This window comes from Girardinichthys multiradiatus, chromosome 4 (assembly GCF_021462225.1).
Source record: "Girardinichthys multiradiatus isolate DD_20200921_A chromosome 4, DD_fGirMul_XY1, whole genome shotgun sequence".
Lineage (NCBI taxonomy): Eukaryota > Metazoa > Chordata > Actinopteri > Cyprinodontiformes > Goodeidae > Girardinichthys > Girardinichthys multiradiatus.
The window spans coordinates 3,190,053-3,217,376 of record NC_061797.1 but is presented as its reverse complement, the minus strand read 5'-3'; the positions used below and the strand labels follow the sequence as shown (position 1 = coordinate 3,217,376).

Genomic DNA, 27,324 nt, shown 5'->3' with positions numbered 1-27,324 from the left:
AACTGTGTGAAATTCAGCAGACGTTTATTGAGGACCATGTACATTTTGCGGGTATCAATAGTGTTAGCCTCTCTACTGTTGATCGTGTCCTCAAGCGCAACAGACAGCCCATGAAATACCTGAACAAAGTGCCACTCAGAGTCAAAGAGCAAAGATTCCAGTTCATACAGGTTGGTATATATCCAGACACATTCAATGTTGATAAGTAGTAAATGGCCTAAATCACTTTGTCTGTATCACTTACAAAACTTTCTACGGAGTCTTTCAACTGGATGCAATGGAAAGACCACATGAATACATCTACATTGGTGAAGCTGGGTTTCTTTATTTATAAAGGAGAAGGAGAGGCCGTAGCGTGATTGGCCGACAGGCCATTGTTGGTGTCGCTAGGCAGCATGGTGGCAATGTCACATTGTGTGCTGCCATCAGCAATCATGGGGTTGTCCACCATCATGCCAACCTGGGCCCTACAATACTCACCAGCTCCTCATTTTCCTCAATCACATGTAAGCTGGTCTGTTAGGGCAGCAGGATGAACATCCCATCTATTGTTGTTTGGGACAATGTGGGTTTTCACAGAGCCCTCCAGGTTAGAGAGTAGTTCAATATGAACCAAGGTTTTATCAATCTTTGCCTTCCACTGTACTCCCCTCTCCTGAAACCCATTGAAGAATTATTCTCCTCATGGCGGTGGAAGGTGTATGAACACCAACCTTACACTAGGATAAATCACCTGCAAGCGATGGAACTAGCTTGTGGTGAGATAATTGTGGAGGCATGCCAAGTCTGGATACGGCACGCCAGGGGTTTTTCCCCCGTTGCCTGACCGGACAAATGTGGCCTGTGATGTGGATGAAGTCCTGTGGCCTGACCCAGTATGAGAAATAATGCTGTGGCTGAGTAATGCATTTCTCATGTGTATATTTTTGAACTTTATTTTTAAATAGGGTTACTGTATAAGTGCTAAATGCAAAGGATTTCTGTTTTTTGTACTTTTTTTTACTTTGTACAAGTGAAAAATACACAGGTTTTTTTCTTTTAGAACATGCATTTAGCCTACAGTGAACAATAAACATTTATTTCTACATCTTCATGTCCTGAGCATTGTATTTTCAATTTTTTATGTAGCATTTAGAGTCTGCTTAGTAGTGTTTTTAATTTTGATTGACTCGGGGCATAGTTCCAAGATAGTTCAGGTCTGAACACAGATTGAACTGTTTTGAGGTCTGATTTTGTGAATGTTGCTTGAAAATTGGGTTTTGTGTTCACAGTTTGGAGAAACAGAGAGCAACTTTCGAGAAATGTGTCTTAGCAATTCAGAAAAACTGTAATAGCCTTACATAGTCAAGTTTAAAGCAAATGCCTGGATTACCAATAAAGGTCCTCACTGAGCTGCTGCCTGTGTGAACAGGGAAATTGCTTCACCTCTTTTTTTGTGAAATATCCAAAGTTTGCCCTTACAAAGTGTAAAACTTTCATTAACACTTAATTGGTTTTGTATTTTGGTTAACTGGTTGTGCAGTTTTTGTGCCTTCATGTTGAAGTTTGTGCTATTCAGGGGAATTTACTTGAAGAGGCATCAGAAATAGTCCATGTCCTAATGTAAAGATATTTTCTTCCTGCTCTGTTACTTGTCTATGATAAATCCAGTTTCTGCATGGAGGTCAGTGTGACACAAGTGATTCTCTCCAGACTGTTTGTTGCAGCATTCTGATGTCACAATTATGTGCAGACACACCAAAGCAAAGTTATTTTATGCAGGTTTACCAGTTTGGGTCTGGTGTGATAATGGTGCCCAGAAACATGAGAGACCACATGTCAACTATTTACTAAAAAAACAAAAAGCCCCAGTTTAATTAATATTTTTTCTTTTGAATAATTGGAATAAATGACTTTTAAAACAGACACTTGTCAAATATATCTGCAAGAAACTTTATGTCTGCACCTAAACAGCTGAACTCTGTCTTTGTTGTTGGAGAAACAATGTTGGGTTTGACACTCCCTTGCCTGGTATTTACTGCAGGATCTCAACAAGGCCAGATCAGAGCCACCATCTCTAAGCCTGAAACATTATGTTAAAAACAGTGGTAAAACCGGCCCAACTTGAATTAGATCTCTCACCTCTTTGTCCTTTAGCTGACTAAAACCATAATCATAGCTTATGGGGTTCATTAGCCATGTGTTATTCCAAGCACCACATTAATCCTAGGAGCCTGTTTCCTGCTGATGCTACCATATGGAGCAGAAACTGGAATACGCTCACAAAATGGTAATAAGCTCAGGTGTTATGTAATAGTCTTACATCTGCTGACTGAGTTTTGGGATTTTTTTTGTGTGTTATTTGTCTACATTTTCAAATCAAAATGTTCATCACTAAATCTCATTAATTTGTTGATGAAGTAAAGCCAAAACAATGAATATCAAAATACAGTAAATAAATCAATTAATACAAATTATGTTAAATTAATAAATTGCTTCAAGTGCAGGTTACATAGCCTGGTGTAAACAAGGCTATGATAAAAGATGTTGAAATTTAAATTGGACCAATGAATCTCATTTTCCTCTACAACATAAATACTAGGCAGATTCAGAAGTTGTAGTTTACATGAAAGAAATAATCATTTGCTTACATGGAATGGATTGTTTTTGAGAAAAACCTATACATTTGATTAATTCACCACACTCCCACCCCTTTTCAAACATCTTTAACTGTTCAAAATCTATCCCCCCCTGTCAGTGTACACATTTTGATTATGTAAACTATGTAACTTCAGTAATGATGTCCTAGTAGTGACCAACTTATATTTAATTCAGATGTTAGTCTGTAATCTCCCTGTAATGATCATTTCAAACACAACCTCTACTGCTGAGTCAAAGGTGGTCTTCTTTCAATGTTTGGTGCAATGCTTGGTGGTGATTGGTGGAGTGTTTTATTTTTTTAAGCATTGTTTGCGTCCTTAACATTCTTTCTTTCGGAGGTCGCAGATTGCTGCACAGCCTGTATGCAAAATAAGGAGAAAACACAAAAAACTCATCGTTGATCTAAGAATAGTGTAGGAAATTCAAAAATGACATATTTTACTTGTTCTGTATAAAATAACCATGCTTGTCTTTGTGGCATCTAGAAATTTTGAGAAAAATTATCCTTTTTGTTTTTCATCTCTCTATGTTATAGGTAAAACTTCACATCAAACTATAAAGAAAGTGCATGATGGGATGGTTTAGTACTGGAACACTTATGAAAGTGTTTTTGTATGGTCCTTTTCCATGAAACATCATGGTAGTCATCTTTACCATGAAAAACTTGGTATAGAAACGCAAAGGGTTTAAGAACTAACCAAGAACAGATCCAGACCATCCACCCATAAATATTCAGTCATTCATCACCACAAATTTGAAAAAAAGATTGTCATTTGAGTTCTTTGTTTTGCTCTTTAACTCAAAACTGTTGATCTCCTTGTGGTAAGGTAGTAATGTGATTTGATGGATTCCTGCATGTGTTTCTGATTAATGTATCAGTGCGAGCCCTCCTGTTGTTGGGGTGCGTATCACTAATTCTATGGGAGTGTTGTCTAATTATTTACACTAAAACAAGCTTTTACGTGTCCACTCTGCTGGGCCCATAATTCTGCCACCTTAAGGTGGAGGCTCCCTGATTTAAAATGTGCTATTATAAAATAATGTGGACACGATTGTTTTAAAACTGTGTTAGGATAAACAGCAGAAAAAAGGTACAACTCACAAGTAGGTGCAAATCATGCACTTATTCATAAGTCAACAAACTCATTTGACCTTGATTACTTTAATTATTGGGACAATAATATGGATTTGCAGCTGTCAAAATAATGGTAATAAACTTGGAAGTATTTGGGACAGTAATGTCTTTTGAAAGAACGAATAAAAGTGTTGACGGTGGCAAAAATAGCACATTCTACTGTATATTGTTTCATGACAATATGGGGTCATTATTATAGGAGTTGCCTCTAAACAATATACACACCATATCCTGCTCCATTGTCTGACTGAGAGTAATAGGAGATGTGGGATAGCCATAGGGTGAAGTAGTATGGGGAAATCACTGAGATGTTAAAAATAAGGTAACAATTACAATTTAAAGACTGCATCACACACTTCCCTCCTAGTAGCCAGAAAGTAATATAACACTGTTACTTAAAGTCTGAAATCAGAAAAAAATCAGACAAGTTTATTTCAGTGTGATGCAAATAACTTTTCTCTTGAGTGAAGGATCTCCAGCATAATACTCAAAATGTCATGTTCAAACTGAAAATGAATGTAAGAATTTAACAATAAACATTATTATTGTAGAAAACAATAAAGAGCAGCTATAGTTGTATTCCAAATAAAAATGGCCCCGAACGTAGACTTATTGAATATTTGGCATGAGTAGAGATAATCCATAAGGATGTGTCATCCACAAAGTCCAGAACAAACAATGAAAATCTTGACTAGAGCATTGTGTAATTACATCCAATCCATATCCATCATCCACATACACACAAAGTAGTGAGTCATATTCCTAATCCCCTGAGATGGATTCGATGTTCCATCTGGGACATATGGGCGGGGATGGCGTGTGTTTGGCATTAGTTAACGCCTCATTGGTTGCCCGGACATGACCCTCCTGCTTTTGATCCTATTAGCAGGTGAATGAGGATATGGACATCAGACTGACAGTCCGAGTCTGGCCCCCTTTGGCCACCTGATCTGAATAATCATTAACCCACACATATGCCGCTGTAAAGACTGGCATATTGCACTTGGCCTCAGCTGTGTTCAATCATTTGCATTAGACTATTTCACCAGGGATGGGGAAAATGAAGGGCTGCAGAAAAGTGGTCTTAATGAAAGTGGATCTCCGCTCTTCATCAGCAGCAGAAACTTTACACAACTGAGCTTTCTGATGGAAGAATTAGTACCAAAACCTCTTTAAAGTTTGTATACAATATGTATTGTGTGAAATGGCTGTATAATTAAAAAGAGGGATCTGGTTCAAAAGCTTGACTTTTTAATTCATCCATATTGTTTATTACTCATATTGTTCCAATACAGGCATGCAATTATTAAACAAAGATTAAGCCAAAACAGAAACATTTGTGGGGAAGAAAAGAAAAGTACAAAGCCCTAGATATGCACAAAATATACAAATCTTGTCATTTAAAGGTGGTATACTTTCCTTTTATTGTAAATCCAATATCTCTGGTGTAGACAGTGCAACAGCAACCAAGGTAGATTGAACAAATGTCATCAACCATACAATGCAAACAAAAACATTTATTGCAACTGAATGTGACCAAGGTGATCAGGCGGAATTCCAACCCAGCTGGATGACACTTCTTGAAGAGTTCTCTAATTCTGTTTTCTCATTTTTCTCTTATCACACAGCTATTAGCAGAATTACCTGGAGAAATGACATTTAGGAGATTTTGGGTAATGTGAGAGATACACGTCACATTAGGTGGGTAGAAATGGGTTCTGTGGTATGGTTTGTTTCCTACCACATGCCTTAGAAGGGAGAAAGGCAGAAAATGTTATTCCTTTCAGATAAAACCCTTCTTCTGACAAAAGTCATTTTAACATTGAAGGTGTCAAACATGTAGTCAACACAGGCTCAAGGGCTACTAACCTTATGCATAATGTTAGAATTGTTTCTAATGACTTACTGGTACAAAAGTGTGCCTGCTAAAAATCTTATGCCAAAGGTGTTTGACAGGAAAATATGATTTGTGTTCAATTCATTTCAGTTTATGTATTTAGCACCAATTCAAAACAAACGTCTCACGGCACTTGCCAAAAAAAAAAATCTAACTTATTTACAAAAATACATAATCCATTCAATGCAATCATACAAACAGACTCAGTTAATTATATACATTCCAATTTGATTCCTAGTTATAAAGCAATAAAGTCTAGTTTGGTTGATTATGCTAATTGGTGAAAGAGTTTTCTATACAAGGAAACATAACAGCAATTACTCTTCAAGTACATAGCAACACTATACAGCTGATTGCATTGTGAGAGCAGAGACTGAGACAGAGCTGGAGAACAATGCAGGTCCAAACTAGCCAAAGTAATGCTAGCAACCTTTAAACCCACTGACAAAAACGTTTTAAACATAAAGGGTTCCCAGGTGTAAAGTGCAGCACCAAAAAACAAGTATTTTTTTTAACATACTTAGATGTTAGAATACCTGAGAAGAGTCAGGTAATGAGTAATTAAATCAAAGTTAGATCGACCTGAGAGAATCAGCAGGATCAAATAATTCCTCTATGTACAACATCCAAATAGGAAGAGTAGCTACCTGACCCCTCTAAGGTCAGGTGTAGATTTTCAACTTAAAGAGGTCAGCCAACTTCACACCGACTTCTATGTTTAATAACACTAGTCACCCTAATTTTCCTTTTATGAGTTACAAAATGAGTAAAAATGTGTAATATTATCGGTCAATTTCTAGGTGTGATTTCTAGGTCTTAAGCAACTTCTAGTTGAAACCAGATGTTAACATGCACAATTTAAAATGACTTTTTTTCCACTGTCTGACATTACAAAGGGTAAGCCGTACCTGTTAAGGTCAGTTTGGATGACCAACATTATTTCTATTTGCTTAATGCCAAAATAAACCTATTGGATTTTTCTGTTTAGACTTTCCAGTTTCTGCACATGTGCACTGTACTGTTTGGCAGAAACTGAATTCAATTCAGTTCAAAAATAATTAATCCCAAAGGGAAGTAAAATTATGTTGTAGCTCATATTATGCAGGTTTCTTCAAAGAGCCATTGTAGATGCTGATGACTGTGGGCAGGAAGGATCTCCTGTAGTGGTCTGTCTTACAGCAGATCTGAAGAAACCTTTGACTGAAGACACTGTTGTTGTACAACAGTCTCGTGAAGAGGATGCTCATGGTTTTCCACAATGTTCTTCATTTTATGAAGAATCCTTCTTTGCACAATGATCTCCAGAGGTTCCAGAGGAGTCCCCAGAACAGAGCCAGCCTTCTTTATCAGCTTGTTGAGCTTTTTTAAGTCCCTGGCTCTGGTGCTGCTTCCCCAGCAGATGATGGCAGAAGAGATTACACTGTCCACAACAGACTTATAGAAGATATGCAGCATCTTGATGCAAACACCGAAGGTCCTAAGCTTCCTCAAGAAATAGTCTGCTCTATCCCTTCTTGTTGATGATTCACAGTTGCATCTCCTCTCCAGTCTGTTGTCCAGGTGAAAACCAAGATATTTATACTCCTCCACCACCTCCACTTCTTCTCCCAAGATGGAAATAGCCTATTCTTGTTTCTCTTAAAATCTACAATCACCTCCTTTGTTTTATTCGCGTTCAAGATGAGACGATTGTTTCCACACCATGCCAGAAAACGGTCCACCAGCTCCCTGTACTCAGCTTCTTGTCCATCTCTGATCCACCCCACGACTGCAGAATCATGCGAGTATTTATGCAGATGACAGGAGTCTGTCTTGTACTGGAGGTCTGAGGTGCACAGAGTGGAGAGGAATGGTAAGAGTACAGTCCCCTGTGGTGCTCCTGTGCTGCTGACTGCCTAGACACACAACCCTTCAGTCTCAAAAACCTGTGGTCTGTTTGTCAGGTAGTCTTTGATCCAGGAGATTAGGTCACACCTTTTTCACAAGGGCGTTTTGGAGTTAGTGGATTGTGGATTTGAGGAAAAGGTAAAAGTTCTGTTCTTTTCATTTTTGTTTGTGATGCTGTTTTTTCTGCAGATTAACAGACCAACTCCATCTGTGAATATCCTGTTGTCATCTCTTTTTCTGTGGGCTAAATGTTTTTTTTTCATTGTCAGGGAGATAATTAGATCCTGTGTTGTACACATGTGCTTTATATTGAAAGGTTTTCCTAACATCGTCTACCCACTTACGTATGTTAATAAATTAAGTAATTTAAGAGTGCACTTTTCAAGAACATAAATGTAAAAGGGCTGCACAGAGGCATATATGCATAAATATACAGCACATATAAAAATATAATAAAATGTTTTAGTTCCTCTTTGTTCACTACTGTTATCTCTGGTATATAGACTTTTTTTAACAGCTTGTCATGCATTATTAAATTTAAAACATTTAGAGAATTTCTTACCAGACACTAATCCATTATTTAGCTTTTTCATCTTTCCAGTGAATGATGTAGTGAATGTGCAGAATTTAGGAGGATAACAACTATGTAGCTACAGTCAAGGTTTCTCTCACAATTTGACGTGCACTCTGCAAGTCTTCCTGCAGATGTTTGAGAAGCAGAAGGGGCAGCAAGGCAAAGAATTAGAGGATATGGCTGCCAGAATGACAGTAAGAAGTACATTAAGAACTGCTATTAACTTTCAATTAAAAATGCAGCACGTCCCTAACATAAATTTTGTTATAAAGTTTTCACTCTCCAGTGGTTATCAACTCATTTGTCTGCTGGGATGCATTTGGAGCATTTGATTAGCTGTAGAATAAAAGTCAGGTAGGCTATGCATTGTAATTGAAATTACTGAACTGAAATGAATTACAGTCACGACAGAACATGCACATGAATGTATTAACATAAATTCTTTACACATACTTCAGATCATGTTTTTTATTTATTTATTTTTTGCCAATTTTTGTCCTTGTTTTGACAATTTGTTCAAATGTCATGTGTTGTAATAACCTTTCAGGATGACATTGATAGTGCCAGGAAGTATCACAAGAGGACTCTGATGACCTTGTGCCCTAGTACATGATAAGTGTGTGTAAACAAAGGCAATGTGTCAAGCATAATATATATATATTTTTTTGTGATTTTCTTTTTATTTCTTTTGTCAACAGTATTACATGCCAAAGCAAATGGCCCATCTAGACAAATGGAAAGGCCTGGAAGCAAAAACAAAAAAAGGCGAGAAAAACCAAAAACCATTCGAGAGAACTTGTTGAAATTAAACGAAAAGCAATGGAGGCTTAGTTTACAACCAGATACCTTGGTGCGCACACCTCACCGCATTTTGCAATACGGGTGAGGGGCGCGGGGGGAGAGGGTTTTCTACATGAAATCCGACCTTACTGGCTTTACATATTCCGACCATTTCGACCAAATCCTATAAAATGTATCTCTCTGTATCCTGAGAGAGAATGTAATCTTCTCCATTATATAGATTTCTTGCACAATAGCAATCCATTCCTCAATGGTAGGTGGTTCCTTTTTCAGCCATCTTCGTGTGATAGCCTTTTTACTGGCTGCAATAAGTAAACCAAATAATTTTTTGTCTGCTCTATCCAATTTTTGTTGTATATCACCCCTATACATAGTTGTACATTTGAAAGGAATCTTAACTCCAAAAACATGTTCCAAATGACAGTGCATCTCCATCCAAAATTGTCTGATAATCTGGCAGCCCCAAAACAGATGTTCATGTGTGGCTCCCCCCATCCCACACAGTCTCCAACATGAATCTCCATTGCCCAGATATCTTTTCTGGATTGGTGTGATGAAAAACCTCATAATGTTCTTCCAGCAAAACTCCCGCAACACATTTGATGCCGTGAAGGTCCACTGAAGTTGGCATATGTTTTCCCAAGTGTTGGTTCCTTTATCTCGGCCTCCCACTTCTTCTTGATGTAGTCCGTATTCCCTTGTTTTGAAACTTGAATTCCATTGTACAATCCAGAAATCACTTTATCGCACTGTCTGTGCTTCATTAATGATCGAAGGACCTCCAGAAATCCAACATTGCTATCACTCGGAGATTGTTTCAGACTTTGGTCAAAATAGTGTCTGACCTGAAGGTATCTATAGAAGTCGGCCCTTTCTAAACCATATTCTAATTGTAGAGTTTCAAAGCTTTTAAATGACCCTTTGTGGAGAAAAGAATTGTAGCACGTGAGGCCCCTTAAAGACCACCTCCTGAATCCGTCGTCAATTTTATTAGGTTCAAAATCAGAATCATATCTGCACCATTGTAACATTCTGGATGCAAATTCTAGTTTACATATTTTAATTACGTTTCTTAGGGGGTAAAACAAACCATCCAGTAGGGGGTCTTCTGAAACCCCCAGTTCGCTCTGGAGTTTATTGTCTGTCAAGAGGGCCATTAATGGAATACCCCCCACAGTGCTACCCTCCACCTCCTTCCAACCTGATGTGTATGATGCTGAACCAATACAAACTAGTGGCCTCATCTGGGCGGCGTAATAATAATCCTGTAGACATGGGAGGCCCATTTCCCCCTTTTCTTTCCTCAACTGTAGTGTTTTGTATTTGATCCTAGCTCTTTTCCCTTGCCATAGATACCTGGAAATTAGCTTATCCCAATCTTGGAATGTTTTGGGCGGTATTTTCAGTGGAATGCATTGAAAGTGGTAGAGCATGCGTGGGAGAGCATTCATTCGAATTGATTCTATTTTGGAGCTCAGGTGAAGAAAGGGAATTATACTCCACCTTTGGAGGTCAGATTTTATGTTTGCCATTAGTGGGCGATAATTTACTTCGAACATCTGAGTTATCTTTGTGTATTTTAATTCCTAAATATTTAATATAGTCACTACTCCACTTCCAATTGTATTCATTTTTCAGTTCTCTTGTTGGGTTAAAGTTAAATTTTAGCACCTGAGTTTTGTTTATATTAATCTTATACCCAGAGTACTGACCATATTCTTCCAGCATGTTCATTAGTTTTGGGAGTGTTTGAGCAGGTTGTGATAAGGCTATCAGGAGATCATCTGCAAACAGGGCTAATTTTTGCTCTCCATTTAAGGTCATTATTCCCTTTATGTCGGGTCTCTGTCAAATCCATTGGACCAAGGGTTCTATGAATAGGGCGAAGAGGAGTGGCGAGGCGCAGCATCCCTGTCTTGTTCCCTTATGCAGACGAAAGGAGTCTGTCAAGTCCCCACTGATTTTAATACGGGCTTCTGGTTTGTCGTGTAGTGCTTCTAGCGTATTAATAATGGTATTGTGGAAGTAAAATGTTTTGAGAACTTTATACAGGAATAACCATCTCACTGAGTCAAACGCTTTTTCTGTGTCTGAGCTGATTATCAAAGAGCTGTTTTTTTGTGTTTTTATCTCTTTCATGATAAGCATTGTTTTCCTAATATTGTCCTGGGTTTGTCTTTGTTTAATAAAACCTGTTTGATCGTTGTGTATTAACTTCGGTAGTATGTATTCTAGTCTCTTTGATAGAATAGATATGAATAATTTGTAGTCAATGTTTAGAACACTTTCCGGTCTATAGTTTTCACATTCTAGTTTATCTTTTCCCTCTTTAGGAATGACAGAAATTATTGCCTCTCTCCATGAGGGGGGAATTTCGTTCTTCTCCATCACCCAATTGAACACCCTGACCCGAATTGGGATTAGGAGGTGTTGCACTGATTTATACCACTCAGGGGTGAAGCCATCTGGTCCTGGAGATTTTCTCCCTTTTAGTTTCTTGATTCCAGTTGCTACCCGGAGGGACATATACATTTAGTAAATTGACTTCAATATTATCAATTTTACCGTTAACCAAAACGAATGTACCCTCTTCTATGTTTAGAAATATATTCAAAGTTTACTGCTCTAGAAATAAGAATCATGGAAACCATGTGAGGAAAAGTAAACATATTTAAATCCTGATTTATTTAGTTTTGCATGCTCGGCATCATCTAGGTGTGTTTCTTGAAGGAAAGCTATTTGAATTTGATCTCTTTTTAATTTTGTTAGTATTTTTTCTCTCTAATTTGGGTTAAGTACCCCATTAATGTTAAACGAAGCCACTTTAATCCTTGTTTTCATCTATGTAAACCCATCCACCATTTCACCCCAGATTTGAGTAAGCCTCTTGCTAAAGAAAAAAGAAAAGAAATTTGACAAATGAATTGGCAAAAAAAGAACAAATGACACACAAACCAACTTCGAACATAACGTGTTCAGTCCAATGTAGGGGTCTGTAGACTAGACCCTATTGAGCATCCAAGAAGATGCTCTAAGGGAAGATCCCTCTTCATGTCTTTGGTGTGAGGGGGCCCTTTTTGGGTGTGTGATGAAGGTGAACCCAAACCTGACTGCTCAGTAGATCTGGACACCCGTGCCACAGAGCAAAACTCTGGGGGGGGGTGTATTGCTCATCTACAGCTCCCCACCTACTGGTTTGTAGATGGGGCGGATGGAGTCGATGATGGTCGTCTGAAAGCTCTCAACCTCTCTTTATAGCTGTCGTCTCGACTGGAGGTGGTTGTTTTCTTCTTTGTGCGTCTATCCGCTTTCCTCCATGTTAGCCATCGGATCTGCTCCGCCAGTGTCTCTGGGGTCCTAATGATCCTTACCTCGTAGCCTCTGGTCGCCATGTCTTCTGTAGCTTCTTCGGTGGATTCATAGATTTTTGTCTCGTTTTTGTATGACACTCTTAGTCTGGCTGGATAGAGCGTGTGGAATGGGATTTTATTCTCTTTCAACACCTTTCGAACCTCTGCATATTCTCTCCTCCTCTGAATGATCAGATGAGGGTAGTCATGGTCCATCTTGATTAGGTTTTCGCTCCATCTAAATCCTTTGTTCTGCCAAGCCTTGCGGAGGATCGCTTCCTTCGTTTTAAAACTCAAAAATTTTACTATAATGGAGCGAGGTGGTGCGTTATCGGGTGGGCGAGGCCCCAGTGAACGATGCGCTCGTTCAATGTGGAGGTCTGTCATATCGCCGGTTAGCTTTAGCCCTTCGCGTAGGAGGCTTTCTATGAATGTCGCCACCGTAGCGCCTTCATTCTCGGTTCCCTCCGGAACACCGTAGATCCTTATGTTTTCCCGCCTCGATCGACTCTCTAACTCCATTAGTTTATCTTCTAGCTGTATGTTTAGCTTTAGCATGTCGGTCAAAACCTCTTCTGTGTTCAAAGTTCTGTCCTCTAACTTTGCAATTCGTTCTTCTGCCTCACCCAATCTATTGTTTACCTTGGCGATTTCTTCTTTTATCATTCCCAGTTGTTCTCTGTTTTCTTTTCGAAATCCTTTCAGCTCTTCCAGGATCAATTCCAGATCGGCCATTGTTACCGCTCCCTTGATGTTAGCTCCCCTGCTAGCCGTTAGTTTTAGCTTTATTTTCACAACAGTTCCTTCCCGTCCTGACCCCCCACGGCAAAACCACACGGATATCCCACCCTATGTCCCCCCCCTCTTCTTTGTATTTTACAGCTTAAGTCAATTGTTCCATTTTTGGGGGGGATTCACATGTAATTCTTCGGGTTCTTTCGGGAGCTCTCTCACCACGCAGCCGTCACCATGATGTTCCGACCGGAAGTCTCAAGCATAATATTTTTATGATTTAACTTGAGCTCAAGTTTAAGCTATTTACATTTTTAAAAGTTCAATATCACTGGGGTGTAAAGCAATATTTCCCAATTACTTGGGTTGAATTTTCTGATAAGTTGGCAAAACATCCAGTTGGAAGAATGAAATGAATAGGTTTTTGTTATATATATCAGACAGACAGACAGACAGACAGACATACAGACAGACAGACAGACAGAGAGAGAGAGAGAGAGAGAGAGAGAGAGAGAGAGAGAGAGAGAGAGAGAGAGAGAGAGAGAGACAGACAGACAGACAGACAGACAGACAGACAGACAGACAGACAGACAGACAGACAGACAGACAGACAGACAGACAGACAGACAGACAGACAGACAGACAGACAGATAGATAGATAGATAGATAGATAGATAGATAGATAGATAGATAGATAGATAGATAGATAGATAGATAGATAGATAGATAGATAGATAGATAGATAGATAGATAGATAGATAGATAGATAGATAGATAGATAGATAGATAGATAGATAGATAGATAGATAGATAGATAGATAGATAGATAGATAGATAGATAGATAGATAGATAGATAGATAGATAGATAGATAGATAGATAGATAGATAGATAGATAGATAGATAGATAGATAGATAGATAGAATGCTGGCTGGCTTGTATGCTTGGTATGTGGTGAGAAATTAGCAAACAAAAAAAGTATCGTCAAAAGACCTCCAACTAAAGATGCATGAAAGATAGCTATTTTAGAACTGCTACGGAAAGTTGAGCAGAGCAAAGATACTTTCTAGAAGTGGATCAACTCTCCAACCTCAACAACAGCTGCTAGTTTTTGTGGCAGCCCATAAGCTCATAAGGTGGGGGAAGACATTCACAGACGGAGAATACAGGAAGGAATCGTGTTTAAAATCTCCACGACATAGGGAAGATCATGGAGTTTCAGAAACAGAAGTTACATTAAACGGGTATGAACACTTGCATTTGATTCACTATTACATAAAAAACAGATAGTTTAGACATGGGGTTGATGCAGTTTTTTTTTGCATCTTCAGGTGCTTCGCTTGATTGCTGCCCGAGAATGAAACCCGAAGAGGATGAGAGCACACTAAAATGGACTTGTCAAAAACATTTAAAATTTTATGTTTACTTTTTTCTAACAGCTAAGCTGCAACTACATTTTTTATATTAAAGTGGTCTACGTTTTATTTAAATGTTATACAAATACGAGAAGCACTTTAAAATGCCTGCATAGTACTCATACTCGTCGTCTCCCGCTTTACCTGGAACCTGGTCGCGGAGGCAGCAGACTTAGTAGAGACACCCAGACTTCCCCCTTCCCAGACACCTCCTCCAGCTCCTCCGGGAGCCAGTTGAACCATCCAATGCCTGATCTGATCCTCTTTGCACCAGTCCCTCATGGTTCACCCTGAGTGGTGGGCCCACTGGGAGATGGCCTCGCATCTCTTCTTTGGGCTTGGCCCGGCCAGGTCCCATGAGGAGTAACTCAGCTACCAGGCGATCATAGACAAGTCCTGACCCCAGGCCTAGCTCCAGGGTGGGACCCCGGCTCCACCGTACCGAGCGACATCGTGTGCCTGCCTGCATAGTTCAGTGTTTAATTTATCTTTTAGGCCTACACAAGCACACTGTACTTCTGTTTGTTAAATTCTGTTGTTGTAACAGGTAAAATAATTGTTAAAAAAAATAAAAACATTTTAGCTTTTTATTAGCTGTATTATCTTTTGTGGCTCCAGACTATTTTTCTTTGGTGAAAGAGGGAGCAAAATGGCTCTTTTGGTAATAAAGGTTGCCGACCCCTGGGTTAGATGACGATGTTCGGTATCAAATAAAAGTAGAACTAATTAAACAGATTAAAACAATGGTGTGAACAATTATTCAGAAACATGCATGAAAAGTATATGACAACTGCTAAAAAAAAAGAAAATCAAGCAGTTTCTATTTTTATGGCTACAGTGTCAAAATAGCAGTTATAGCGATCAGGAGAGCCAAACAACATTTCGGATCTTTAACCTATTTTAAAAGCTTGAAATCAAAGTACAGTAAAAATAAATCTCCTTCAGATATTTCTGGAGCTTGGTAAACTACTGCATGCAGTTCATCCTTGGGAAGGTCATTTCAGTGGGCTTTCTGCATGTGCCCAGCTCTTGATGTGGTTGTGGAGGTACATGAATGGGTGGTGAAAATGACAGGAAAGAGAGAGAGACATGCGGAACAAACCAGAGAGAGAGACAGGGAAATTAAAAGCACATGGAGCTGTGCATTTCTTGCCCTCATCTTGGAGAGCAACTTCTGCCCCTCAAACATAAAAAAAACATAAAAAAAGACTCCAACTATGGAGGAGTCAAAGTGATTGAGGAGAAAATCACTGTGTACAAGCGACAGAAATTCCTAGTAAAAAAGATTTAAATCAATTTACAGCTCCAGAATTTTTGTCATCCTTGAGTGTAGACTAATTATTAGGCTTTAAAATCAATAGCCGATATTACCATTATTCTGATGAGGATTGCGCAGCAGTGCATGTTTATCAAGGACAGTTGACCTCAATCAATAAGGACGATTATTCTTCAGAGGTCAGTCCATTGCATGATGAGGACTAAGTAAATATTTTTTTGCATACAATTCAATTCAGTTTTATTTATATAGTGCCAATTCATAACACATGTCATCTCAAGGCACTTCACAAAGGGTTTGGAATGGTGCAGGGTTGTTGGGGAGGTTAGAATAAACTACTGAGTGTTAGAGTTTGGACATTTTAGAATGGGCTATGTGCAGGGGTACTATGTAAAATAATAAACTGATAACATTTGTCCATCTAGAGCCCACTGGTGGCCATTGTTATACTAAAAGAGAGCACATACAGTTAGTCACACTAAAAGCTACGTAAGTAGCTATATCTAGGAGAAAAATAGGGTTGAAAGACACTGAAAGACGGGGCTAAATGTATCATCAGTAGAAGGTGAGCAAACCGATGTTTTCAACCCTTTATTTCTGTTAATTATGAGGATTTGTGCTGACAGCCTAATGAAAACACAACATTTAAGATTAGAATTCTATATATATAATTATTATTATATATATATATATATATATATATATATATATATATATATATACAGTACAGACCAAAAGTTTGGACACACCTTCTCATTCGAAGAGTTTTCTTTATTTTCTTGATTATGAATATTGTAGCTTCACACTGAAGGCATCAAAACTATGAATTAGCACATGTAGAATTATATACTGAACAAAAAAGTGTGAAGCAACTGAAAATATGTCTTATATTCCAGGTTCTTCAAAGTAGCCACCTTTTGCTTTGATTACTGCTCCGCGAACTCTTGGCATTCTGTTGATGAGCTTCAAGAGGTAGTCACCTGAAATAGCCCTTACACAGCCTGGAGGTGTGTTTGGGGTCATTGTCCTATTGAAAAATAAACGATGGTCCAACTAAATGCAAACCGGATGGAATAGCATGCCGCTGCAAGATGCTGTGGTAGCCATGCTGGTTCAGTATGCCTTCAATTTTGAATAAATCCCCAACAGTGTCACCAGAAAAACACCCCCACACCATCACACCTCCTCCATGCTTCACGGTGGGATCTAGGCATGTAGAGTTCATCCGTTCACCTCTTCGGCGCCGCACAAAGACACACGGTGGTTGGAACCAAAGATCTCAAACTTGGACTCATCAGACCAAAGCACAGATTTCCACTGGTCTAATGTCCATTCCTTGGGTTCTATAGCCCAAACAAGTCTCTTCTGCTTGTTGCCGGCCCTCAGCAGTGGTTTCTTAACAGCTATTTTACCATGAAGGCCTGATTCACATAGTCTCCTCTTAACAGTTGTTCTAGAGATGTGTCTGCTGCTAGAACTCTGTGTGGCATTGACCTGTTCTTTAATGTGAGCTGCTGTTAACCTACGTTTTCTGAGGCTGGTGACTCGGATTAACTTATCGTCCTCATGCGAGCCAGTTTCTTTGTAGCGCTTGATGGTTTTTGCGACTGCAGTTGGGACACTTTCAAAGTTTTCCCAATTGTTCGGACCGACTGACCTTCATTTCTTAAAGTAATGATGGCCACTCATTTTTCTTTACTTAGCTACTTTTTTCTTGCCTTAATAAAAATTCTGACAGTCTATTCGGTAGGATTGTGTACTGTATGCACCTCCTCCACAACACAACTGATGGTCCCAACCCCATTTATAAGGCTTGAAATCCCACTTATTAAACCTGACAGGGCACACCTGTGAAATGAAAACCATTTCAGGTGACTACCTCTTGAAGCTCATCAACAGAATCCCAAGAGTGTGCGAAGCAGTAATCAAAGCAAAAGGTGGCTACTTTGAAGAACCCAGAATATAAGACATATTTTCAGTTGTTTCACACTTTTTTGTTCAGTATATAATTTCACATGTGTTAATTCATAGTTTTGATGCCTTCAGTGTGAAGCTACAATAGTGAGGACACTGGCAGGAGCGTTCTGGATCAACTGAAGCTGTTTGATCAACTTTTTAGGTAGACCTGTGAAGACACCGTTGCAGTAATCAATTCTACTAAAGATGAACGCATTAATTATTTTTTCAAGGTCCTGCTGTGACATTAGTCCTTTAATCCTGGAGATGTTCTGTAGGTGATAGAAGACTGACCTTGTTACTGTCTTTATGTGCCTCTGAAGGTTCAGGTCTGAGTCCATCACTACACCCAGGTTTCGAGCCTGATTGGTGGTTTCTAGCTGTAATAACTGAAGCTGTGTGCTAACTTTTAAACGCTCTTCCTTTGGTCCAAACGTTATTACTTCAGTTTTGTTTTGATTCAATTGAAGAACATTTTGGCCCATCCATGCATTGATTTCTTATAAGCGCTTGAATGGGTTCATAGTCACCTGGTGACATTGTAATGTATAGCTGTGTGTCATCTGCGTAATTATGATAACTTACGTGGTTGTTTATTATAATCTGAGTTAGGGGGAGCATGTAGATATTGAATAGGAGGGGCCCTAAGATGAACCTTTGGGAACGCCACATATGATTTTTGTAGTCTCTGATGTAAAGTTACCTACTGACACAAAAAAGTCCCTGTCCTTCAAGTAGGATTTAAACCAATCGAGTGCAGTTCCAGAAAGGCCAATCCAGTTTTCCAATGAACACCTTGACAATGGCAGTCTTTGTACTGTGGTGAGCACGGAACCCTGACTGGAAGACATCGAAGCAGCTGGTTATTGTTAGGAAGTTGTTTAACTGCTGAAAAAAACAGCTTTTTCAATAATCTTACTGATTTGAGATAGGCCTGTAGTTTCGCAGTAACAGCTTGTCCAAGTTGTTCTTTTTCAATAGCAGTTTGATAATTGCTGTTTTTAGGGCCTGGGGAAATCACCTGACAAAAGGGATGTGTTTATTATTTGAGTGAAATCAGACGTTGTAACGGGAGATAATTCCAGAGCCTTGGCGCTACGGACTGAAAGAAGCGATCTCCTCGGGACTTAAATCGGGTGCAAGGGACCATAAGAAGGTTGATCCAATGACCTCAGCCTCTGAGAGGGAGTATAGAGACATAACAGGTCTCTGATATAGGAATCTGATATGTAGAGTGCATTTTAAAAATACAGGTGGGGAAGGGGGGCTGCTGGCACAGCCACCCCCCCACCGGCAGCTACCAGCACCAACACGAACCCCCCACCACCACCCCCCACTCTGAACCATATTTAGAGGTAGGTGCAGACACCAGAGGTGAGTTCAATTAAATAGACCGACTCTGGATGCCATGAAGTGCACTCACCTCCAAGGCCGTACATGTGCTTGTCATGAAAATATTAAGTAAAAGTGTCCAAATTGAAAAATAAAACTGGGGCGCTGGCTGCCATGGAACCGCGGAGAACATTGCTCATTGGAGTGTGGGGAAGGAGAAACCTTCCCCGCACTCCAATGACACACCTGCACCCCAAGGCCCTACAAGAGTGGTGCTGAGTTTGTATATGTGTTGAATTGCAGCTCACCCTACCCCCATCTGAAACTCCATTGTGTTGTGGGTGTTTTCCTCTTATTCTTGCCCTTGGCCCTACATTGCCCCTAAGCACCCACCCATCTAGCTGAGATGGAGGTGCTGTTAGGTCAATCGTGGTGCAGGACATGAAGAACCACACACAGACTGACCCCCGTCTTTCTGTGTTTGTGGTTCACTTCACAGGACAATCTCCCTATCCATCTTTGTGGGGTCATTGTGAACCTGCCCTCAGCTGATAAAGGAGTTTCATTCACAGGGAAAACCCTCCTTCTCTCTTTCACTGAGTGGGGAAGGCCCTCACAAACTGTGTGTGTGTGTGTGTGTGTGTGTGTGTGTGTGTGTGTGTGTGTGTGTGTGTGTGTGTGTGTGTGTGTGTGTGTGTGTGTGTGTGTGTGTGTGTGTGTGTGTGTGTTATTGGAGGTCATATTAAGAATATGAAGAGGCTTCAAGACTTCAAAGGAGGACATGATTTGGGAGAAGGTAAATATCACCACTACAGCAACTCCACAAAGTCATGCATACAGTTCCGGGTTTGTTATTACTGGACAAAAACAAACATACACTAACAATTAACTTAAAATAAAGTAGATAATCAAGCCCAAAGTATAAGAAATAAGGACATCAATGTTCAACCTCTTATGAGCCATACATTTACAAAAAACAGTAATATACATTGTCTGCTGTCTTTTGCAGATTTTTTTCTGAGCAGCAAATAACATGAAAATATAGTTGTATTAAAGAAATTCATGACAATTTAGATAAATGCTGTTAAAACAGAAAAACCATTGTGTGAGAAAAATTGAATTTAACATTTTTTGGAGAATTTTTATTAATGTTGTTTCATGTTTGTTTATGTTTTCTTTAAAGAAAGCATGTGCTAAAATACATTTTAAGATTTAACATAATTTCACAAGTATTTATTGTTTTTTGTATTATGATAAATGTTATTGTTTTACTCCAGGCCTGTAACTTAAAAAATTGACAGTCTTTACTCATCCTTACTCCAAGAAGTAAATGTGGTCTTATTTAAACAGCATGCCCACATGGTTCTGTCTGCTAAGTATATGGAATTGTTGTTTCTACAGAAAGCTTCTTTGCTGGTTTACTTGCTGATAAATATTTTGAAATTTATTTTCACAGTGAATGCACATAAAGTACAAATAAGGTCAAAAAGATGTTGACCTTGGATTAACATGCCAGTGTTAATGTCTAAATCTGCTTTTGTGGTATTTCACATAGAAAGGTAATCTTTGGCAACAATGTACTTAAAAGGATAGTTTTAGGGGGTTTTTGGAGTGGTTTTTCAATGAAGTTGTCAGTACAAAAAGTTTTAGCTGAAGGACAAATTACTCTAAGTTGCCTTATTTTTAAAAAAAATAAGTTTTAGAAAGGAATTAAGAGTGAGGCCAGTTCCAAAATAGATATTTCGCTTAATCCCAAAATTACTTGTATCTCAAAAATGCAAAAAGTAGTTAATTGAGGTCTCTTTAATTTAACTTTAAACAGCATTGTGTTGGGGTGGGAGTGGTTTATTAAACAGTGTTAGCATGAACCACTGCTTGGCATTTTTTAAATCTGAATTCATTTACAAATGTACTTTGGAAGTAGAAGTGGTCTGAACATTCCTACTGTCCAAATGTCTACAATTTGTGAGCCTTTATAAACAACTTTCTACCATCTCAAACAGGGAACATTTAAAACAGTTTTACACCACATTACCTTTACAATAACAGTTGTTTGGAATTATGTAAGTGTCTGAAATGGGGGACTACTAAAAATAGTTGGAGGAGTTCTGTTTTATTTTTATTTTATTGTTTTTATTTTTTTAGCAAAACCTGTTGTTTTTTACAACCCAACTGTTGGAATATTTACCTTTTTTAACTATTTTTTTTTTTATTCAGTTTTTAATTTATTTATACAGCGCCAATTCACAACACATGTCGTCTCAAGGCACTTCACAAAGGGTTTGGAATGGTATAGGGTTGTTGGGGAGGTTCGATTAAACTGCTGAGTGTTAGAGTTTTTACAGTGCATGATTGCTGTTCTGAAACTAGTATACCAGATATGCATGCAACAGGCTGCAATTGTTGTTGGAATTGCACATTTTCATGAATAAGAAAATGTATGGTGTTTTCTAAAACTGTTTCTTGAGGTATGTGGCTGTGTGTGTTATAATTCTGGTCTATTTATTTGCACTTGCCCCTGTCTGCTTCTGACCCTTTCTGTGCTGAAGAAATTCAGATCATTGTTTCAACCCCACCTGTTAACCTGGCTTTATAAGCTACTCTCTGGATGACCAGGGCCAGATTGTCGAAAGCCTTTTGTGAGTAAATGTCCAGTGTTCCTACCTTTCCTGCCTGCCTGTTCTCGATCTTGTTTCTGCCCCCTGGATTTTCCTGTTCTGCTTTGTCAACGTCTGATATCTCCTTGGCTTCATATCTCCGGACATCAATCTTGTTTCTGCCTCCTGGTTTCAGGGCCCCACAGATATAAAAAAAAAAGGATAGTAGCAGGTAAAATAAGTACTGAAAACATCAATGTTTTTCTCCGTTTAAATACAATATTTCTCATGGGGCCAATGATATAAAATTCACACCAGATGTTGGCAATACTTTTTTACCCGCTGTATACAGAACCTGTACAAACACACCCACACACAATCCTGTCCCTTCACTAGAAATAATAATAATAATAATACATTTCATTTATTACACACTTTACATTTAAAGAAAATCTCAAAGTGCTACAGTCAAAAAACAAAAACAGGGATACTAAGTACAGATAAAATACTCAAGTAAAAGTAGCGAGTACAATAAATACAAAGAAAAATGAAAACAGGAAAAACATGTATTACATTACATAAATGCCCCTCCTTGAACTGCCACCTTAACATGGTGAAGGGGTTTGAGTATTCTAGGGGTTTGAATGATCCTACAGGCTATGTTGTCTGTGGCTTAAATGCCCCTGGTAGGGTCTACCATGGGAAACAGGCTCTGGGTGATGGGTCAGACAAAGGGTGGTTCAAGACGCCTTCATAAGGACCACAAAATCGAGGTGTGTGACGTCGCCTGCTACGGTGGAGCCGGGTCCCACCCTGGAGCCAGGCCTGTGGTCGGGATTCGTCAGAGAGCGCCTGGTGGCAGGGTTGCTCCTTGCAGGGCCCGGCCGGGCCAAGCCCAAGTGAGAGACGCGAGGCCATCCCCTGCAGGGGAACCATGACAGACCGGTGCAAAGAGGATCGGGCAGGGGACAAAGGTGGAGACCTTCGACGACCTGATCTCCAGATGCCTAGGCTGGCTCTAGGTACGTCACTGGGGGAAGGACCCTCAGCTTATGCGGGAGGTCGAGAGATATTGACTAGAAACAGTCGGGTTCACCTCCATGCACAGCGTGGGCTCTGGAACCCAGCTCCTCAAAAAAGTAGCCTGGTTCCAGCTTCTCTCTTGAGCTTCTCCAGCTACTCTCTTCTTCTCTGGAGTGGCCCACAGGGAGAGGTGGCGAGCTGGGGTGGGTTTGCCTGTTGCCCCCCAGCTCAGCCGTCTCGTGTTGATGAGAGGGTCACAATCCCTGCACCTTCGGGTTGGGGACATGTCTCTGACTCTCATTTCAGCCTACGGGTGGAGTGGTAGTGCAGAGTACCCGGCCTTCTTGGCATCCCTGTCGTGGGCGCTGCATAGTGCCCCTCCCGGGGACTACGTCTTTCTGCTGGGGTACTTTAATGCCTACGCGGGAAATGACAGTGACACCTGGAGAGGCGTGATTGGGAGAAATGGCCTCTCCGATCTGAATCTGACTGATCCGAGTTTCGTTATTGTACTTCTGTGCTAGTCACGGATTGTCCATAATGAACACCAAGTTCAAGCAAAAGGTGTTTATCAGTGCACTTGGCACCAGGACACCCTAGGCAGGAGGTTGATGATCGACTTTGTTGTTGTGTCTTTAGACCTTCGGCCGCATGTTTTGGACACTCGGGTGAAGAGAAGGACTGACCTGTCCACTGATCACCACCCGGTGGTAAGTTGGATACACTGGAAGAGGAGAAACCTGGACAGACTTGGCAGGCCCAAGCGCATGGTAAGGGTCTGCTGGGCACGTCTGGCAGAGCCCTTGGCCAGGGATGTATTCAACTCCCACCTCCGAGAGAGCTTTGACCAGATTCCAAGGGAGGTTGGAGACACAAAGTCCGAGTGGACTGTGTTCGCCACGTCCATTGTCGATGCTGCCGCCCATAGCTGTGGCCATTAAGTCTGTGGTGCCTGTCGAGGCGGCAATCCCCGAACCCGGTGGTGGACACCGGCAGTAAGGGATGCTGTCAATCTGAAGAAGGAGTCCTATCGGCTGTGGTTGGCTTGTGGGATTCCTGAGGTGGCTGACAGGTACTGTGAGGCCAAGGGTGCCGCAGCCCGGGCTGTGCCAGAGGGAAAAGCTCGTCCTTGGAGGAGTTCGGTGAGGCCATGGAGAAGGACCTCGAATCAATTTTGGCAAACCCTCCGGTGCCTCAGGAGGGGGAAGCAGTGCTTCGCCAACACTGTTTACAGTGAGGATGGGGAGACTGCTGACCTCGACTGGGGACATTATTAGGCGGTGGAAGGAGTACTTCAACAATCTCCTCAATCGTGCCGTCACACATTCCCTGGTGGAAGCAGAGGCTGGGGACTCGGGGTTAGACTCTTTCATCACCCAGGCTGAAGTCACCTAGGTGGTTAAAAAGCTCTGCGGAGGCAGGGCTTCGGGGATGGATGAGATCCGCCCTGAGTACCTCAAGTCTCTGGATGTTGTGGGGCTGTCATGGTTGACACGCCTCTTCAACACTGTGCGGCGATCTGCGACAGTGCCTCTGGACTGGCAGACTGGGGTGGTGGTCCCCCTTCATAAGAAGGGTGACCTGAGGGAGGGTTCTAACTACAGGGGGATCACACTCCTCAGCCTCCCTGGTAAGGCCTACGCCAGGGTATTGGAGAGGAGAGTCCGGCCGATAGTCGAACCTCGGCTCAGGAGGAGCAATGGGGTTTTCGTCCGTGGAACACTGGACCAGCTCTATACCCTCTAAAGGGTACACGAGGGTTCACGGGAGTTTGCCCAACCGGTCCACATGTGTTTTGTGGACCTGGAGAAGGCATTGGACTGTGTCCCCTGTGGTGCCCTGTGGGAAGTACTCCAGGAGTACGGAGTCAGGGGCCCTTTATTAGGGGCCATCCGGTCTCTGCAGAGATAGGAGTTTGATCCGCATTGCAGACACTTAGTCGGACCCGTTCCCGGTGCATGTTGGACTCCGGCAGGGCTGCCCTTTGTCACCGGTCCTGTTCATAACTTTGATGGACAGGATTCCTAGGCGCAGCCAAGGGCTGGAGAGGGTCTGGTTAGAAACAGTGGATTTTGTCTCTTCTTTTTGCAGATGATGTGGTCCTACTAGCCCCCTCTAGCCAAGACCTACAGCATGCACTGGGGCTGTTTGCAACCGAGTGTGAAGCCGCTGGGATGAAGATCAGCTCCTCCAAGTCCGAGGCCATGGTTCTTGACCGGAAAAGGGAGGCTTGTCCTCTTTTGGTTGGAGGAGCGTTCCTGGCTCAAGTGGGGGAGTTCAAGTATCTTGGGGTCTTGTTAATGAGTGAGGGGAGAAAGGAGCAGGAGATTGACAGATGGATTGGTGCGGCTGCCGCAGTAATGGGGACACTGTCCTGGTCCGTTGTGTTGAAGAGATAGCTGTGCTGAAAAGCAAAGCTCACGATTTACCGGTTGGTCTGCGTTCCTACCCTCGCCTATGGCCATGAACTTCGGGTCATGACCGAAAGAACAAGATCCCAGATACAAGCGGCTGAAATGAGCTTCCTCCGTAGGCTGGCCGGGCACTCCCCTAGAGATCTCGGCCATCCGGGAGGAGCTATGAGTAGAGCTGCTGCTCCTCCACATTGAGAGGAGCCAGTTGAGGTGGCTCGGGCACGTCCCACCGGGAGGAGGCTCAGGGGACCGCCCAGGACATGCTGGAGGGACTATGTCTCTCGGCTGGCCATGGGCTCCCCCCAGAGTAGCTAGAGGAGGTGTCTGGGGAGAGGGAAGTCTGGGCGACTCTACTGAGTCTGCTGACCCCGCGACCCGGTCCCGGATGAAGAGCAAGATGACGAGTACAGGTACGAGTACGTTACATAAATGAAAGGAAGCATTGATAAATAAAATTAAAAGAGTGTGATATGAGTAAAACAAATAAACAGCAAATCTATATAGTAAGTTACTACAGAAATGATGGAAGTTTGCTGCTTTAAACAGTGCATGAAGCAGATTTTTGAGGCTGAAGTTATTTTATGTCTGCTTTGCTATTGGTTTCACACCTGAAAACTAATCTCTGAAGATGTAAAGTTATTTACTCCTTGTAAAATATTCACTGCATACAATTTCCTAAAGTGTCAGTGATGATTTTTTGAAATAAGGTCCTGTAATATTATTTTTAGTAATATTTTCCTTACATGCAGTAGTAAGAAGGCATATTGCCATGAGTTTGTTGGAAAGTAAATACATCCTTGTAATGGTGGGAAACTAAGCTAATCAGTCATACATTGTATCAATCAGCTTCATCAGCTGCATTGGTGGATCAGACCACTGAGATCATTTTCAAACAACTCGGAAACCTGAACAACACGTTCCATCTTCAATGATGTTGCTCACTCTGACACAAAATCTACAAGTTTATTCATTTTGGTAGAGCAAGAGCAAACTGACAAGTCACAGCTGATTAGGCAGATTGACACAGCCAGCAGGCTCAACAAAGGTAACTCAAAACAGGAACACAGAAGTTGCTAAGCTGAAAAAGAAAACACCAAATGTAACAATGGTCTCTTGTCTGTAGACTTTTAATATCCTCTTACATAGTATTCTGTCCCAGTAATTTCTTTTAAGTAACTAAAGTCAGCTAAGGCAGAGAAACTATACATGACTAGCTTGTTTGCCTTTCACCACTGAAGGGATTTATTTATGTTTTAGAAATCACAAAAACATGATATATTTCTTCTGATAAGATATCTATTACAGATGATGACTTCACAGAACCTCCATTCAAAAAAAATATTTCTTTAAAGTACTCATAATAAACTAAAATGTTATTTATTTCTATATTCAGGTTCTTACAAGAATCTAAACATTAGAAAAATGAAGTATAATTCCTACATTCAGATTTTATATTTGATGATGAAACATACAACACTGTATCAATAATATATTTTAAAAAAAACTAATCCTGTTACTACAATTTTTTTCAAATGCTAAAATGTTGCATCCTAGGGTTTAGAGACATAAAACTGATTCTGCCAATGCTTGCCTAACTCTCATTAACATGTATGACACCAATATGAGACATTGGATTTCAGACTAAATATTCAAGAAAAACAATCTCTAATAGCTGTAAGTGGTTTATCATAATTTTATAATCAAATTGTAAAATACAATAGTCACAAATGACTTTTATCACTACTGACACCATCATGTTGCACTCACTCTCATTTTAAAGACTTTAACCCCTGTGAATTAAAAAAAACATTGAACAACTTTAATCAGTTTGTGAACTGTGAAGCGCACATTAATAAATATCTGGATCTATGTATGTTATGGTTCCAGATGGTGCATACAGGATCCTCTGGTTATAACACGGTGCATCCTGCCAGTTTATAAGACTGAGGAGTAAGCAATAAAAAGTCACATTAAGACTTGGAGTGTGGATGCTTCTTTATCCCTGCAGGGCTGCTTTGACTCTTCTGACTGGTCGGTGTGTACTAAGTAATCTGACATTGTCTGCAGATACATGTCATTTAGTAGAGAGTATGATTTTTCCTTCAAAAGCTGTGAATTTATTCCCTCGTAACAAACCATGTTCCTCTATAGCTCTTATGGGCTGATTCATGAAAGAGGACAGCTTTAAAGAAGGGAATATCTTTAAAGTACGTCATTAGAATTAGGGAGGGGATTCGATCAAGAATAAAAATGTAGAGGCTAAGTTGGGTTATGATAACTTAAGAGTTGTCTGGAC

The 27,324-nt window shown here is 40.5% G+C and overlaps 1 long non-coding RNA gene across 1 annotated transcript in view; it reads right to left on the bottom strand.

The window, feature by feature from the left end:
- LOC124867400 overlaps window positions 1-27,324 on the bottom strand; it is a 42,071-nt gene that overhangs the window by 7,791 nt on the left and 6,956 nt on the right. The window contains exon 2 of the long non-coding RNA XR_007038040.1: window positions 21,659-21,777. This is a non-coding gene — a long non-coding RNA (uncharacterized LOC124867400). The remainder of the gene's footprint in view (window positions 1-21,658; window positions 21,778-27,324) is intronic.